General features: G+C 35.6%; 1 long non-coding RNA gene across 1 annotated transcript; it reads right to left on the bottom strand.

Moving 5' to 3' along the window:
• Positions 1-3,146: 3,146 nt before the first annotated feature.
• On the bottom strand, positions 3,147-14,362 carry LOC104887544 (uncharacterized). The gene is made up of 2 exons (XR_008967933.1): positions 13,776-14,362; positions 3,147-5,293 (listed from the first exon to the last, which is right to left on the bottom strand). It is a non-coding gene; the product is annotated as an uncharacterized LOC104887544 (long non-coding RNA).
• Positions 14,363-17,783: the final 3,421 nt, after the last annotated feature.

Here is a 17,783-nt window from a genome sequence, read left to right as displayed (position 1 = left end):
TTACTTTATAATGATAACACAAAATACAGCTTGATTTAGTGGTTAAGATTTTAGTATATAAGTTTAAAGTCATGGGATGAAATCTTATACAATACATTATTATTTTTTTAAAAAAGTATGTGGATTACATAAAGTAAATTACACTAAGAAAAGAGTGACATATGACATTGTTCTTCACTTAGAGTCCTACGTAATTATTTTTTTTTAGGGAATTGTTTTCTTTTTTGAAATGGCCAGAAATACGGACCTTTGCTTTCTTTATTTTTTTAGGACCATTTCTTTTATATGACCATTATTCTCTATATTTTTATAAAAAAAATCTTACGTAGTTGCACACTTGGTTACTATTTTGTTGTGGCTTGGAAAATGCATAATGACTAGGGATGGCAACGGGTCGGATCTGGACCCGGATCCAGATCCGACCCGGATCCACCGGGTTTAAGAAAGTTGGACCCAGATCCAGATCCGACGGATCCTGCGGATCCGGGTCCAAAACGGATCCGACTCATTTCATGCAATTTTTGAGTATTCTTATGAAGAGAGTTGATGCATTAATGCTTCCTCACAACCTTATTTTAGCGAGTATTCTTATGAATTAGAAGAATAGGTTCCAAATAAGAATAGACATATTTTTGAAGATTGACTATCTGAGTTGCGCTGTTCTTTCCCACTAATTGTGTGGATGATGAGTGCTATGTCTGTCCCATAATTTACTTTGCTACGATCGTTTGTGGCATAGCGTATATAACATACAATTTGGGGTAGCCGAAAAGAAGAGTAAAAAGTAAGACAATATTGTGAGATGGGAGTATGATATTATCCGCGTATTATAAAAATTAAAAAGACTGCTAGTTACATATTAAGGAAAACCTCCGTTTGTCAAAGCACCCAGCCCAACATGGAGTTTTTTTAATAAAAAAGCATCTGCGGATCCGGGTTCGGGTCTATTGTACAGATCCTGACCCGGATCCGTGATCTGACAAGTGGACCCGGATCCGACCCGGATCCAACGGGTCCATAATTTTAGGATCCAGACCCGGAAAAACTAATCCGGGTCCACGGATCCGGGCCGGTAGGATCCACTGCCATCTCTAATACTGACTGGTCTTGCATGACTCGTGATTCTCATAATTAAGCGGCATTACTATTGCGCCAATCAAGTATTACTTTGATCAGGTCGACCACTACTACAAATCTGTGCAAAATAACCACCAACAACAGTCCACCTTAATTTAACAGGTTGTTTATTTAATAAAAAAAACCTATTTTCTTAAAACGGAGGTTTCTTTTAATAGGATACATAGAACACTTTATATAAAGGTGGTCTCTTATTACCTTCTTAATATTTCTTTCTGCCTTTTGGGTCCTACACGCAAAACTAAGAAACCTTTATTCATATTGAGATGGTTTGTTTCATATTCTTAAAATCCTTCAATCAGTATTAATTTCAAGCAGTTAGTAATAGTTCAATATTAGCACAACTCTTCTCTTATTCGTATCCCCTACCCTCTCTCTCCCCATCCCCCTCCGCGCTCCCTACCACACGCTCCACCTCTTTCGCCCCTTTCACCGTATCGCCATCCCCCTGTCATAATCGCCCTACTCGCCGACACACCTACCCATATATGCAACTCGTTGAATCCGCCGCCAATCACCCTTCGTGAAGTTGAGATTTTGAATTTTAGGGTTTGTGATTTAAAGCAATTTCATCACATACCTTGCAATTAGCCTTTAATTCGGGTATTGTATCTCTTTCTATGTTAAATTCATTAGTTTTTTTTCTTCAATTTGGTTTAAAATTGTTGTATTTGTTGATTTTAATCTTCTACTTTCGATTTCCTTTCCTACAAAGGAAATTGAGACGAAACTACAACTCTTATTGGACTTGAGAAGAGATGCTCTGATTTCATACTTCATAATGGCCTAAGGATTCATTTTATCTAATATGAGCATTTATAGTTGACGAGGTTTGTTTACTAGGCTTTCTCTTTTATGATCTTATGAAAAATTAATCAACCAAAAATAGAAAATAAAGATCCATAGGGAAGCGATTTTACTTGAGATTGTTTAGTGTAGTGGTGCTTTGTATTTTCATAATTTCATATCATTTGCTACTGGTTAATTTTCATCATATTCAGGTTTAAAATATGTAACATAATATGATTCTTATGGAAATCAAAGTCTATATTATGGAACTATATGATTAAAGGGGACGTGATCCTTTTCTTGTTGAATTTGTGGAAATGTTGTACTTCGAGAGAATTCTATATGCTGCATATCATCTGCTTAATTGACCTTGTAAGCGCCTAGTGCTGAACTAAAACTATATAGTTGTTGCACAACAATTTTTATTTAGTGAGTCACTAAAATGTATGAATCATATATGTTTTTTACATTCTCGTAGTTTGGATTATCGTAATCTGTATATAACATCTTTCAGGTTGCTGTTTGTAATTGAAGAAGATAACCATGCTATGCGAGCTACTAGCTAGTCATGCTCCCATGTCTTTCTTTAGTTTCAGAATGTTAGTTGTCAGGTGATTCCTTATCCTTATAAGAGGCACTTTTCTTTGTTATTAATTATAGTTTATGTTGATCTTTCATATACATTTTTTATCTTATTTGCTGTTAGCAAACAACTAAGGGGATTCTTCAGTTGAATTTCTAAATAAGAGGGAGGAAGAAGTAGTTTTCTAAGAGAGAGAATTCAAATACTGTTTTGAATCTTCTTCCTTTGTACACGATAGAGGATCCGAGGAACTAGATTTGAATTTTTCCAACTTTAGAAATTTTGCAATTCAAATCATAAATATATAAATTATACTTCCACTAGTGGAAAAATAAGGAAGGACTGCGCTAAAAAAGGCCCTTAGGGATGCATTTTTTGACAGCAGCCCTTTCATAGCAGCCCTTCACTTTTTAAGTAGGGCTGCACTTTTCAAACGCAGCCCTTCAAGCTTAGAAGGGCTGCGCTTTTTAGGTAAAAGCGCAACCCTTCCTACCAAAAAAAAAAAAAATTTTTTTTGACATTTTTTTACTCATATATTAATCTCACATTTTCTGAATTTTAACATTTGCATTAAACCTTAAAGTAAACCATCCAAATCCAAAAGGGAAATAGGGAATATGGTCAGGAAAACTAAAACTAAAACAGAAAATCAAAAATTTTTATCACATAATTGCAGAACGAAAATGAAAAAAAGGGAACAAAAACTAAAACTAAAATACAGAAGAACGAAACTGAAAAAAAAGGAACAAAAACTAAAACTAAAATACAGAAGAACGAAAATGAAAAAAAAGGAACAAGAAAATGAAAAAAAAGGAACAAAAACTAAAACTAAATACAGAAGAACGAAAATGAAAAAAAAGGAACAAAAACTAAAACTAAAATACAGAAGAACGAAAATGAAAAAAAAGGAACAAAAACTAAAATACAGAAGAGAAAAAATTATAGATCTGAAAATACAAGAACATTAATCAAAACAAAGATTAAGATATAAATCGAGTTTGACACCTTCCAGAATGGACCTTACGACCCTGATGATAACCATCTTGGACTCAACATCAATTCCATCCGATCTAACCACACAGTTTCTCTCTCCGATTTCAGCATCACTCTTGCTCCTGTTAGCACCATTTTCCATAAAGTCTGGGTTTTTTACGACGGAGGAGAGAGAAAATCTCTCACTATTTACATTTCCGATCTTCAAGACCGGTACGAGGTCCCGCCTTTGCCGGATGTTCCTGTCATGAATGTTTCCGGTATCGATCTCAGTGAGATTGTTAACCCGGATTCCTCCTCTCTTTTTTTTGTTTCGGACTATACAGCAAAAACTGATCTACAAGCTTTGTTCTTCCTATTCAAAATAGCTTCGATTCAAGTATGTCGTCTTCGATTCAAGTATGCCGTAATTTTTGTTTTTTTTTCTGGGTTTTTGTTTGGTTGATATTTTTGCGCTTTTGTTTGTCTGGGAGGGTGAGAGAGAAGAGAGAGAAGAGGGAGGGTGAGAGAGAAGATGGAGGCGTGAGAGAGAGAAGAGAAAGGAGAGAGTTTAAATTGTGAGGGCTGCGTAATTCTTTTAAAAAAAAGCCCATAGAAGGGTTGCGCTTTTTAAAAATGCGCAGCCCTTCTGTAACAGTAGGGCTGCGCTTTTTTAAAAAGCGCAGCCCTTTTGTAACAGTAGGGCTGCGCTTTTTAAACAAGCGCAACCCTTCACAAAACAGGGCTGCGCTTGTCTATTAAAACGCAACCCTACTTTAACGAAGGGTTGCGTTTTATTTAAAAGTGCAGCCCTACTATATAGAAGGGTTGCGTAATGAAGAAAGCGCAACCCTTCCTTTTTTTTCCCTAGTGTTCAGTTGAGATTATTTAGGTTTTTTTTTTCAGATGGAGCAAACTCAATCTCGTCCCTTCGGCACCGCACAAGGTAAAATTTGTGCTATAAATGATTCCTGATATGATTCAAATATCTTATTCAATTAAAGTTGTTATCTTTGCTGTAAACTTCATAATCTTTACTGTAAAATTCAGAATCATGAAGTAGAAGCTTATGGTTTGAAATTTGATTTGTGAACCAATTTCAGTGGGGTTTAAGCGCAGTTTAAAGAGTAATGTTGAGTTCGAGTTATGTGTACTACTATCTCTATCTTGTAATCTTTGAGAGCGCTTATCATTATTAATGTGTTACTAAACAAAAACGATGTCATGTGGCACTCTCACTAAAGGATATTTTATTCTATATAATACACATTCAATAAAAAAAAAAAAAAATTGAATTGTATAAGATTTGGTCTCGTGACTTCAAGCTTATATATTGAAGTATTAACCATAAACCATGTGACATTTGATGTTATTATTTCAAAATCAAATATTATTAAATAAAATTTTTCTTCACCAAGGGCGTAACTCGGACCTAAAAAAACGAGTTAGCTATTATTCCCTCTTAATTTAATTTGTTTACCCTTTGTTTTAGGCACATTTGCCGAAATACTAATTTGAACCTTAATATTTCTAATTTTCAATAAGGAAAACTTACAAAAAGTTGATATTTGGATAATACACATTGAGACGAATCCAACAACATCTCACATGACTATATTTTTCCTTGAATACAAATTACAAGAAATAATCAAAGTCATATATGTAAATAGTAAAGTCAAAACGGGTAAACTAATAAAAATTGAAGGGAATATTTCTTGGAGAAAGTGTACTCCCATATCCGTATGGGGAAACTTTTCCCATATCAGATACTTGATATGATTGGATGTAGCTCAGATATGATTCAATAGCTAACTGATATGATAAGATATTGTTAGGATATGATATAAGATTTCAACTAACAAGCCCCCAAAACAATAAATAAGAAAAACAAAAAATTTATAATTTTTTAATATTACTTTTATCATAAAAATTACATAGATGTCATGTTATTGACACATACCCAATATGGGAATATCATTGCTCGTATTTCTTGTTATTTTCTAACATTCAATTACAGACGAACCACTTGGACTCTGGTCCCACTTTACATCAACTTCTTTTTGGAGCCAAAATGAACTTATTAGGTTTACATGACAAGATCATGGGACATGTCACATGACAAGATCATGGGATAGTATTACTATTGTCTATTAGATGGTAAAACTGAAGTGGTTTGAGGTGAACAAAACCAAACCAATCAATAACATATGCTTTATACTTTATAAACGTACGTTCTCCCACCTATATAAATCGATACACCTTGACCAATATATATAGTTTTGAGAATAGTTAAAAAAAACTGAAACCTTCAATATTTAGCTTAATACAATAATTATGATTTTTAGATTGATAGTTATAGTATAAAATTTTCGGTTTTTTCACCATATACCCCTGAGAAATTTTTTTTGCCACCGTATACCCTTTCAACTTTTCAAATTCACCATATACCCTTCACTTTTCAAAAAATACATCAACTTACCCTTTTGACTAACGGTGTTAAACTTCCGTTAGTCATTAACCCATAATCTTCCCTTTAATCCTAATTAACTACCCTAAACCCAAATACTAGCCCTCAACCCTAAACTTAACTAACCAAAAAAAACTAACCCTAAAAGCCTACTAGCCCATACCCACCCTCAGCCCACCACCCCACCCCCAGCCCACGGCCCACCACCCCCTTAACCCACCCTAACCCTAACCAGCGCCACCACCTGGCCCACCACCACCGGACCCTCCCTAGCGCCACCACCTGACCCCACCACCACCCGGACCCCCAGCCTGCCTGCCGCACCTCCCTCTCTCCACCACTCACAACCTGCCGCACCTCCCCCTCCCCGCAACGCCCAACCTGCCACACCCCCCCTTCCCACACCCTAGCTTGCATCCCCCCTTTCCACCACCCCCAACCTGCATCCCCCTCCCACATCCCCCCTCCCCTTCGAACAAAGGACTGGCGAGACCCCTCCCCTTCAAAAGCAGACCGGCGAAACAGAGGAGAGAGAGGCGAAACCCCTCCCCTTCGAAAAATTGACCGGCGAAACAGAGGAGAGAGAGGCGAAACCCCTCCTCTTCGAAAAACTGACCAGCGAAACAGAGGAGAGAGAGGCGAAACCCCTCCCTTTCGAAAAACTGACCGGCGAAACAGAGGAGAGACCTGCGAGACCCCTCCCCTTCGAAAAACTGACCGGGGAAACTGAGGAGAGAGAGTGTGCGTTTTTTCGGCGAAAAATAGAGGAGAGAGAGTGTGTTTCGTGCGTAGGGATAGGGGGAGAGGGAGGGGGAGGCGGGTTTACGGGGGAGGGGACTGGTGGGGGTCATGTGGTGGCGTTAGGGAGGGCTGGTGGGGGGTCAGGTGGTGGCGCTAGGGAGGGTTGGTTAGGGTTAGGGTGGGTTAAGGTTAGGATGGGTTAGGGGGTGTTTAGGGTTAGAGTACTAGATTAGAGGTTAGGATTAGTGTTAGGGTTAGATTTAAGTTAGTTAATTAGGATTAGAGGGGAGTTTAGGGGTTAACGACTAACGGAGTTTAACGTCGTTAGTCATTAAGGTTAAGTGAATGTATTTTTTGAAAAGTGAGGGGTATATGGTGAATTTGGAAAGTTGAAAGGGTATACGGTGCAAAAAAAAATTTGTCAGGGGTATATGGTGAAAAAACCGTAATTTTTTTGATTAAAACTTATAGTGTTAAGGTAAATAGTTATGAAATTTAGACAAATACTTAGGCTAATAGTTATGGTATCAGCATTTGGAGGTTATGTTATATTTTTCTATTTATTTGTTATGAAATCTGGGTAAATTGTTAAGATTAATGGGTTAGTAGTTATGGTTTTGGATTATCAATTTTGTATAGATAATTATGATATTTGTGTAAATAGTTATGATTTTGGATAACAATAATGGTATTAGAATAAATAATTATGACTATTAGGTTAATAATTAGGAAAAATTGATTTAAACAGTCCCAACTATGGGCGTCCTGACAAAAACAGTCCCAACTATCGTTTTTTATTGTTCAGTCCCAACTTTAACCCCACCTTTACACTAGTGGTCCAACTGGACTGGTGACTTGCTAAACTGGTAAAAAACGAATTAACCCTTATTTTTATTTTTATTTCACCAATATTTTTACCCCTCTTCTAGTCTTTCTCTTTCCTCCCTACTTCCTCCCATTCCCCTACCACCCCCACCACCATACATCCACCAATGCCACCACCCTCAGCCCTCCGCCCCGCACATCCTTCTCCCAACCCCCACCCCGCAGTCCTAGAATGCCCATGCTATGTCCGCCCACCCTCTAACTCCCAACCCAATCCCCTAAATCCTCCCTATTTTTCTCTCACCTTCATCTTTAAAAGTTTTCGAGATGTGGCTTCAAAGGTGGCGGAGGTGTTTCGAGGGTGGGGCAGGTGTTCCGTGGGTTGGGAAGATGTTTTGGGAGTGATTTCGAGGGTGGGGGAGGTATTTCGAAGTGACTTCGGGGTGGTGGCAGCGGGACAAAGGAGTGAGTTTTAGGGCGAAGGAGGGGTGGCTGGAGCAGGGGAGGGGTTTGGGAACATAATTGGGTGGCTGGGGCAGGGGAGTTGAAGGAATGAGAGATTTCGGGAGAGGGTGGCTGGAGCAGGGGGAGTAGTGGCATGGGAGGGGTGGCAGGGGAGGGCCGGGGTTTCGGGTGGCAAGGGATGAGGGTTGGCGGGTCAGGGATGGGTGGCGAGGGAGGATTGGTTGGGGAAGGGGGTGGATAGCGTGGGCAGGAGGATGGTTGGAGGGTGAGGGGTTAGGGGAGGTGGGGGATGGGGTAGTGGGTAGTGGGTGGAGTGGTGGGTAGGGTGGGTGCAGTTGAGAGAGGAGGGAGCAATGAATGAAGGATGTAGGGAGGAAGAAGATAGGAAAAAAGGCAAATTACCTGCTACACAGGTTTTTTACTTGCTGGGACTACTGTTATAAAACACCCTTCAAAGTTGGGACTGAATAATAAAAAACGATAGTTTGGACTGTTTTTGTCAGGACGCCCATAGTTGGGACTGATTAAATCAATTTTTCCTAATAATTATGGGTATTTTTATTAATAGTATGGAATTTGGATAAATAGTAGAATTTTTTAGGTTAGTTATAATCTTTGGTTAATGGCCATAAATTATGGTTATTATTTATGATTTTCTAGCTAAAAGTTATGATATTGGATTAATGATTAAGGTACTTGGGTAAATAGTTATAATCTTTAGGTTAATAACTAAGGCAACAAAATTTCTTATATTAGTTATAGTTACATTTCAATCTTTTGATAATACAAAATCGGTTAGTGTATTGAGAGAGTAATTTGATAATTGATTTCAGTACATCTTAACTTTGACCACTACACAGTTTTAGGAGTTTATTTGATTTTTAGCAACTCGATCAACTAATTATGCATATGATCAAATTGGCTGCCATGCCTTCTCACGTATAAACAAAAGAGTCAAGAGAGCAAACTATTCAATCACTTAATTGGGTGAATTACCACTTACCACTAATCTTAAATTTATGTAATGACTTAATAAGCATAAGCGTCGTCTCCCTCAGTAGTTCAGTAATGCATGCATGATATAATACCATTCGGGCATTCGCAACTGAGAAAAAATAACGGTAGTCAGCTATACTAATTGGTGGTCCAGCACTAATTTACTTCTTAACTAGTTTTTATACCTGGATTATTGCCTCGTTATTTATATATTTCATGTCTTAATATTTTACTTTATAATATCAAATGGTGTCTTGGCCTAGCAGAGTAGCAGTTAAGATTGAGGATTGAGGTGTTGTGAACGATCGATAGCTCACAAGTTTGAATCCCTTACCCGCTCCCCTTGTTTGTACTTTGTACTGTAGTGCTCTTGGAGCTCCGATAAAAAAAATACTATTTTGTAATGATAACACAAAAAACCACTTGATTTAGTGGTTAAGATTTTAGTATAGAAGTTTGAAGTCATGGGATGAAATCGTATATAATACATTATTAATTTTTTTTAAAGTATATGGATTACATAGAGTAAAATACCCTAAAAGATGGTGTCATATGACATTGTTCTTCACTTAAACTCTTAGAGTCCTACGTAATTGTTTATTTTTTTTTGAGCGAATTGTTTTCAGTTTTTGAAATAGCCAGAAATAGGGACCTTTGCTTTCTTTATTTTTTTAGGACTGTTTCTTTTATATGACCATTATTCTTTATATTTTTATAAAAAAATCTTAAGTAGTTGCACACTTAGTTACTATTTTGTTGTGGCTTGGAAAATGCATACTGACTGGTCGTGCGTGACTCGTGATTCCCATAATTAAGCGGCATTAATATTGCGCCAATCAAGTAATTACTTTGATCAGGTCGACCACTAATTTTCTTTATTGTCATTATAGAATTATATTACATAAGTGCTAAATACAGCAAAAAAAAAAGAAGCTAAATACAGTATCTAAAATATGCTTAACTTAACCATGATTAATTTTAATTTTTTTGATAAAAAAAATCTCGTACGCAGGGGTCATTTGTCAGGTTATACATTACCATAAGTACTTGTGCACATAAGCCAACGTGTCACATTTATTTATAAAGTTGGATGCGTTAGGGTTGGAAATAATTCTGAAATGGGCCTATCGCATTCCCCTAACATATAATAGCCAGCGCCTAAAGTTTTCGTGTCAGGTTATATTATATGTTTGACGCGGTAGGGATATGGCGGGAATAAGGTCATTTAACATAGTTGACCCCCTATAGAGGGGTCATTTGTCATAGATGACCCCCATATAAGGGAGTCATTTGTCATAGATGGCTCTCCCAAAACAATGACCCCCCAAAAGATAGGTTAGTCTTTTAATATATTTTGATGTATTTAGCTTTTTTTTTTTTTTTGCTGTATATAACACACCCCTTATATTACCTATAATCTAAAATAATATTAGTTTGGAATCCATTACAAATTAAATCACAAGTCATTAGGGTGCATTTTCTTCAAATAAAATCTTGTTAACTAATCTGAACTTATATAAATTTATTGATATTTATTGTTTTTTACATTATAATGCATTACTTATATGAAATTATATGGACTTAACTAAATTTATCAAAAATTACTTTTTAGGAAAAGTCTTGTGCGAGATGGTCTCAGTCTAAGACATAATTGAGATGCATATCAATTTAAGTCATACATGTATCAGTTTGATCTAGTGATCATTCAATTTAACCCGCAACATCTATCAGCTTAAACACATAAACTAATAGTTTTATACTAACATTCTCATTCCCATAAACTAATAATAGACATCGTCTCAGTTATTTTATTTGACTAAGACACGTCTCACACAAGACACTTTGTAGTGTTATATATCAATGCTTAACTATTGTTTAATATTTTCCCTCTTCAGGAGATGTTTCTTTGCGTTTTTAGGAAATATATATAATCAAATGAGTTGATTCCCTTACTTGTTATTTATTAACACATTTTAATCATTCCCTTTACCCTATCCTTTCTCGGTCCGAAACTCTTTTACTTCCGTTACCCACACTCTCCCAAGATTTCACTAATCCTTTCCTCACTCTACTCTATGATTACTATGATCAATGATTGACCACCACTATAACCACCACCCCTACCACAAAACAACCACACCAACCACCAAATTACTTCCCCTAGCCACCGAACACCACCAACACCACATCTTTGCCACCCTAACCACCCCTTATCCACCAAAACCACCATCCCGTGCATGAACATTAGCATAAGTCCATAACACTACCTTAGCCACATAAACCATCACCTAATTAAGCCACCACCACCGATCCCAAAATCCACCAACACTAGCTACTTCACCACCCATTATCCTAAAAATTCAAAAAAAAATCAAGAATAAAAATGGATAAAAAAAACCTTTTCTTATGGTTTTAAATGGTCAAGTTTGACCACGGAGTTCGTAGATTTTCAAAACCACTTTTCATGGTCGAATTTGACCTTTGAAACCTCAATTTATACCTCTAATAATGGTGGAGAAGGACAAGAAAGAAGGAGGCGGTGGTAAGAGGTAGTGGTGCAATGGTGACGGGCGCAATGATGGACAGCTGTGAGGGGCAGCAGTGAGAGGAGGAGGCGACATTATTTTAGAGAGAGAGGAGAATATAGTGGAGCAATGGTGAGAAGAGTTAGATGAGTGTTTTGTCTAAACAACATTATTTTTAATCAAAGAGTTTTTCTTCCTTTTCTCCTTGTATCTCTTTCTTAATCTCTTTTCCTTTACCCTTAATGAATCAAACGCCCTTTCAGTATTTGACATGCAACCATTGAACTAAAGTAGCATTAATGTTACTATGTTAGGACAAAGTTTTCTTAAGATTCCCATATAAAAATGTATTCTTTGACTTTCGATAAGAATAACAATACTTGTTGTCATATTCTAAGTAATTGGTCCTATAAAAGTTAGTGGCCATGCTTCTTGTTTAATTACATCGTGCCATCAGTGAACAAGGAATAGCATATCGTACGATTATGAGCCTCAAGTTATTTAAGCGGTACATCCTCCCTTTTTTTTTAATAATCTTGTATTTATTGTAGCTACATTAATCTAAAGTAAGGAAAAAGAGAGTTTACAAGTGGATCTTCTTATTTATAAATAATAATATTAGGAGATAAAATATATGGTTGTGAGAGAGTATAAAGTTAGATGGCTCGAAGCCTTCAACAAATAGGATAAAGTAAATATGAATCGGGAAGAAATTTTTACCAAATAAAGAATAAAGTTAAAATAAGAAGATGTTTATAAAATGTACTTCAACGAAAAAAAAAAAATCCTTGAAAAAATTTGGAAAGAGTACTATAGACTTTCTCAAGTAAGGTAGTAGAGTAGTACTCTAAAAAGCGGGGTACAAGAACTGTTACTCGCCGGTGAGTTTTATATGATATGTGATCAAGTCCGAAAATTTAAAATTATTAAAAAAGCATTAGACAGATGAATCATTTTCAATTCTCAAATAAACAAATATTAAAAGTTTTGTTGGAACAAAACAGCAACAACAAAAACTAAGCTACCAACTCGGTACCAAGCAACGTCTAAATGGTGCAACCACACACTTGTATGTAAAGCATAGTGCAGACATATACATGGCTTACAAGCCAAATGTACATGAGTAACAAGTCAAATGAATATATGTACATGGCTAACAATGCAAGCCAAATGAACATATGTACATCTGCTACGGATGTGTATATATACTGATTCGGGGTGAAAAAGATATAAAGATGTTTGACTAATAAAGTAATAACTTAGATCTATGGTTGCCAACCACCATCACAAGTATGGGCGGAGAGAAAAAGAGGAGGCTAGCTAGAAAACTAATAGAAAATTTTGTTGAAAACTACCATTGATAGGAGGTCATTTTGTGATAAGTTGAATGTTAGTTTGCAAGATATATATCACTTAGAGCCTAGAGGGAGTGATGTTGAGTGATTAAAATTATCTTGTAAAAATTAAACTTCTACAATTGTGGCGGCCCTAAAACATGCACACAAGAACACGATTAAAAAAGAGCGACAAGTCAATGATAGGAAAAATCCGCTAGCGATGACGAAGGCCAATAACATCCCTGCAATAACCTTCGATGAACCATGTTTGCTATTGTACGCACTCATTTTTATGGTTGGTATTTTAGAGTCCTCTCGTTTTAGCTCATGCTGCTCCTCACACATAGTTGGTGTCAGATATATAATTTTTCAATAAAGGAACTATCTAAAGTTTATGGCTATAGCAAATTTTTAACCATTTATCATAATGAAATGTTAAATTTTCAAAAATTTTATACTTAGCTTGTCTAATTATTATAAGTAAAAGAATACGATTAAAAAAGTCTTGATTTTTTTCAGGTAGTCTTCTTTTTTTTCTTCAGTTGGTTTCAAATTTTTTTAAACACCAATTGAAACATATAAAACACCAACTGAAAGAACAACAAGAACTATCTGAAACACTAACAAAGCACCAACTGAATGAAAGGAAAGATAAGAGCAACTGAAACATATTAAGGACCAACTGAAACATATTAAACACCAACTGAAATAACAACGTATAAGAACTAACTGAAATACTAACAAAACACCAACTGAAACAAAACAAATCCCAACTGAAACAAAACAATACCTAACTGAAAAATATCAATACCCAACTGAAAAAATTCAAAGCCCAACTAAAAATGCAGTTTCATCCGCGAACAACTGAGACAAATCTAAGCTACGAAGAAGGAGAGAGAAAATGAAATGATGAAGAAGATGAAGAAGAAGAGACGAACCTGTAGATAAATGGAATCTTGAATTCTTGACAGGCTGATGATGGCTCTTATATGAATCTGTATTTGCTGAAATCATACACTTCCAAACTGCAAAGCTTGAATTCTTGACAGGCTAAAGTTTTTAATGTGTGTTATTTGCTGAGATCTTGAATTTAATGTGTGTTATTTCAATCCTGCTCTATTTCTCTCTCTCTCTCTTAATCTCTGTTTCTATCTTTCTCTCTCCAACTGCGAAGCAAAAATTGGCAAAAGATTGCTTCGTCCAACCAAACATATTGGGTCAGACGGTATGACCCAATACTTTCACTTATTAGAATTAGTCTTAAAATATAAAATTGTGATGCATAACTTTCAAACATTAAATTATATTTTATACTTGTATCATTATCAATCTTCATAAAAATCGTTAGTACTTAATTAGAGTATGAAAATCAGGACAACATGATAACAAAAAAATTTCGAGACTCTCTTAAATGGGGGTCCTATATTGTAGGTTTCTTTGTACGCCCTTATCAATAATCCTGAAAATAAGAGTAAAAGATGTTGTTCAAAGAAGTAACTTTTTAAGGTAATTTTTCATGCATGGTTATAATATTGAAAAACTTTTAAAATAAACTTAGATTTTTTTTAGGATAACTTTTGAAGGTAGGATACAAGTTGTTATGTATTCCTTTTATTGATCTACTTATTAGATTTGCTAAGCATTAGTTATTTAGAAAACTAACTTGACAGCTAACGTCTAATAGGCAATTATGGTAACTATTTTTGTCAAACAAGCCTCTAGTAAAGTTATAAGACTCTGAAAATTGTAATTTGGATACCCATCTATCTAGTACCCACTTCTTATTCCTTATAAATCGAGTAAATTTTGTTTTACAAAATATTAGCTATCAACATATAGGAATTAAAAATAGATTAGAATAACAATAATTAGGGGGTATTATGTTTGTAATATTATAAAAACAAAAACATATCCATTTCAAAAGTTGGAATCATCACCTACTTTCACATGATGTACTAGATAGTTCTCTTAGAAAGAATATTCTAATATATAGGTATAACTAGAGATGACATGGATCCTGGACCATGTCTAAATTCGTTTTATAGAATCTGGATCCTTGAGATTTTGGATCCAGCGAATTTGAGTCAAATTTGGATCCGTGATACGGCCGGTCGTGCGGGATTTGGAACTCATTTTTGACATCCAAATCTGACTTGTGGATCTGTTTTCTCTTAGCTTGTGAAATATATTTGCATATGTACACTTAATTGATAATATATACTTTTATGAATATTAAAATAGTGTTATAAATGTTTTTATGTTAGCAAAATATAAGAAGAACTAAGTGATTGATAATTCTTTTTAGAATAATAATAATTTTTTGGTGTTTTTATTTTTTTTTTCAAGTAAAAAATAGATTATTATGTGCGGAGATCTGACTTTTCTGGATCCAACGAGTCAGGATTGGATAAGATCCATGTATAAAAATACGGATCTGGATCCATTATGATCTGATCCAGATCCGACTTATTGTCATTCCTTGTTATAACTTAGATATTTCTACACAAAAAGTTTGTTAGGTCATTCAAATCGTATAAATTATTTTGCTAGGATATCCAAGTTAATTTTTGACTTGTTAAGCCACCAAAATTATATGAAAATGGTTTGCCAGGACACCCAAGTAGTACAAATTATTTTGCTAGGACATCCAAGTCAATTTGTGACTTATTGAGTCATCCAACTAATGTGAAATAGTTTGCTAGGCTACCTTAGAAGGAGAGTAATGATCATTCTCCTCTTTTTTGAGGGGAAAATAGGGGAGAGTATATTACTCTAAAATAAATCAAGTCTACTACTCTTCTTTGCCTACTTATTTAACCCCTTTACTTGTCTTGCAAGACACGCTTTCGCCAAGGAAAGAAGTGAAGATCATTTTTTGTCATTATTTTTTTCAAAAATAAATAAAAACAATTTCATCCTCCTATAGCTAAGCTAGTAAATGTAGCCTCAACATCAAGAAAATCAACAACAAATTGACCAGCAGACATAATATTGTAGATTAATTTTACCCCATAAAGAAAACCTTAACTACACCACGGATACCAGCGTAACTAGCCTCCTTATCTTTTAAATTACAAATTAAAGAATTATCTTCTTAAATATTTGAAAAATTGGACAAGAATAATCCCACCTTTGCCTGATCTGCCAAAAATATCCTACTTTTGGATTATTCTGGAATAATCCTAGCTTTGCTTACTAAATCGATTTTTTGGTACGACCTAGGAACATGTAACTTGGCAAACCGGTAAACCAAGTAAGTTTTTCCTCTTAAACCTTTGAATTTCCCCCTAAAACCCCATTACAACTAACTCTCCCTCCTCTTCATTCTTTCTTCTTCCTTCTTCATTCTTCCTCTTCCTTAATTTTTCGATTCAACGTTTGCCCGACTGAATTGGACGGGAGCGACAAAATTGAAGAACCAATTTGGCGAAAGTCGAGATTTTGCAGAGGCAGAAGGATTAAGGTACGCAAGTGGCGAAATTTTGCTGAATCAAGGTTAGTGTTCTTGGCACAATTTTAGTTAATTCATTATGTTTTGAGTAAAAATTGCGTTGAATTATACGCTTGAAAGTAGGGGTGTGCACAAATCGGTCTGGACCGGACGGAATGATTTCGGGTTTCCGGCCCGATTCGGTCCAAACCCGGAAAATTTCGGTCTGAACTGGTTGGACCGAAAGTTCTATTATTTAGTAAAAAAAAATGTATGTGTATAAAAAAAGGTTTTAAAAGGTAGAAAGTTAGAAATTTAAAAACCTACTATTTATTACTTTAGGATTAATGTTATTAAAAATATTAATTTTTAATATATCTAATTTATATATATATTTAAATAAAATAAAATAGATTTTTTGTTATAAAAAATATAGATTCCGGTCCAATCGTTCCAAGACCGGACCGGAAAGATTTCGGTCCGGTCCCGGTCCAATAAAAAGGTAGATTCCAGTCCAGCCAGGTCCTGTCCAGTTCGGTCCTGGACCGGTGCAAATCCTACTTGAAAGGGTTATTGTTAGGTTGTTAGTCTTTTTTTTTTTGGGCAATTGTAGCTGCTAGGTTGTTGTAGCTGTTATGGATGACACTTGTACCTTCAAATTTTGGCATGGTGGGGGTGCTTAGGAGAGATACACATGGAAACCTTATATATGTTGGGGCAGAAGGAAGATCCTTTGTTGTTGACCCTAACGAGCTTTGTTGGTTTTACTTGGTAGAGTTAGCTGTAAAATGTGGGAGTTATAAAGAGGGTGACACAATACACTACCTTCTACAAGGGCTCAATTTGAACAATGGGATTAGAAAGGTATTGAATGAAGATGATGGCATTAGGAAAATGGGTGAGGTAGCTCTAAAGGCTAGTTGCATTGAGTTGTTTATTAAACATGGGGAATATGACTTTGATAATGGGCAATAATCTGACAAAAGCCTTAAGACTAGTCCCAAAAAATTGATAACTAGGAGGGCCCAACATGTCACTGAAATTGGGAGGAAGCCCAACATGTCACTGAAATTGGGAGGAACAAGGACACATGCATACTTGGGTAGTTCCCAAGAAATTCCTCCACTTTTGCGCCCCACTAGCAAATCTGCACATGTTGAAAAATCCCCAACTGTGCAGCATAAGGATTCCAACCCTACTTCACACCCCCATTATCATCTCAACCACTCCACAGTAGCACCCCTCAAACAATTGACATTTCTTCAATTCCAGATATTTATGAGTGGGAGGATAATAGGGCAAACATTCCATTAAGTTGGAATTACTTGATAGCGTCAGATAAAAGTGATAAAAAAAGTGATCCAATGTAATACTCTGTATTTTTGGAGTTAATTCTTTATAATTAAGAAAATATAAAGAATATAATTAAAAGATATTTTAGTATTATTTACAGAATAATAATAATAGAATAATAATAATATGGTTCGGTTTAGTTAATTTCGGAATTTCAAAAGAT

The sequence above is a fragment of the Beta vulgaris genome, chromosome 2 (genome assembly GCF_026745355.1).
Source record: "Beta vulgaris subsp. vulgaris cultivar EL10 chromosome 2, EL10.2, whole genome shotgun sequence".
Lineage (NCBI taxonomy): Eukaryota > Viridiplantae > Streptophyta > Magnoliopsida > Caryophyllales > Amaranthaceae > Beta > Beta vulgaris.
This window is presented reverse-complemented; position numbering and strand designations above follow the sequence as displayed.